We start from the raw sequence: 1,041 nt of genomic DNA, 5'->3' as shown, positions 1-1,041 counted from the left end.
GTCCTGAGGGTCCTGACGGTCCTGAGGGTCCTGACGGTCCTCAGGGTCCTGACGGTCCTCAGGGTCCTGAGAGTCCTCAGGGTCCTGAGAGTCCTCAGGGTCCTGACGGTCATGACGGTCCTGAGGGTCCTGACGGTCCTGAGGGTCCTGACGGTCCTCAGGGTCCTCAGAAGACCTCCAGAAAAACTGTTCAGCTCATCAGGTTCTGCTTTGTGTTTCAGACTAAAGATGTGTTTCATTCTCAGTTTGAGTCATTTATAACAACAACAACAACAACAACAACAACAACAATAATAATAATAATAATAATAATACAGTTTATTAATAAGCTGCCAGAAGGCGTCTCTGAAGACAGCTGGGAGTTTTTGAATCTATTTATATTTTAAGGACATTAATAAATGTTTCAGAGTTAGCTCCAGGCTAACGGTCATCTGTTGTCTCTGCTCTGTCAGGAACAAATAATCCTACAAAACAAGATAAAATAACAATAAAACACAATTAATACAAATCACACACATTTTAGACAAAGTGTGAACATTTTTTAAAAGAAAAATGTCTCACGGTTTGATTGAAACATGTTGTTAACAGAGTTTCATCACAGTTAAACTGTTAAACTGTTAAAGTGTTAAAGTGTTAAAGTGTTAAACTGTTAAAGTGTTAAACTGTTAAAGTGTTAAAGTGTTAAAGTGTTAAACTGTTAAACTGTTAAAGTGTTAAAGTGTTAAAGTGTTAAAGTGTTAAACTGTTAAAGTGTTAAAGTGTTAAACTGTTAAAGTGTTAAAGTGTTAAAGTGTTAAAGTGTTAAACTGTTAAAGTGTTAAACTGTTAAACTGTTAAAGTGTTAAACTGTTAAAGTGTTAAAGTGTTAAAGTGTTAAAGTGTTAAAGTGTTAAACTGTTAAAGTGTTAAAGTGTTAAACTGTTAAAGTGTTAAAGTCCTTCAGGAAAAACAAAATGAGCTCAAATGTTTGTGTTAAATGGAGACAAGAGCAGGTAAATATCTGCTGATCAATACTAAATACTGATACTACTGATATACTAC

Source organism: Austrofundulus limnaeus, unplaced genomic scaffold (assembly GCF_001266775.1).
Source record: "Austrofundulus limnaeus strain Quisiro unplaced genomic scaffold, Austrofundulus_limnaeus-1.0 Scaffold621, whole genome shotgun sequence".
Taxonomy (NCBI): Eukaryota; Metazoa; Chordata; class Actinopteri; order Cyprinodontiformes; family Rivulidae; genus Austrofundulus; species Austrofundulus limnaeus.
This window is presented reverse-complemented; position numbering follows the sequence as displayed.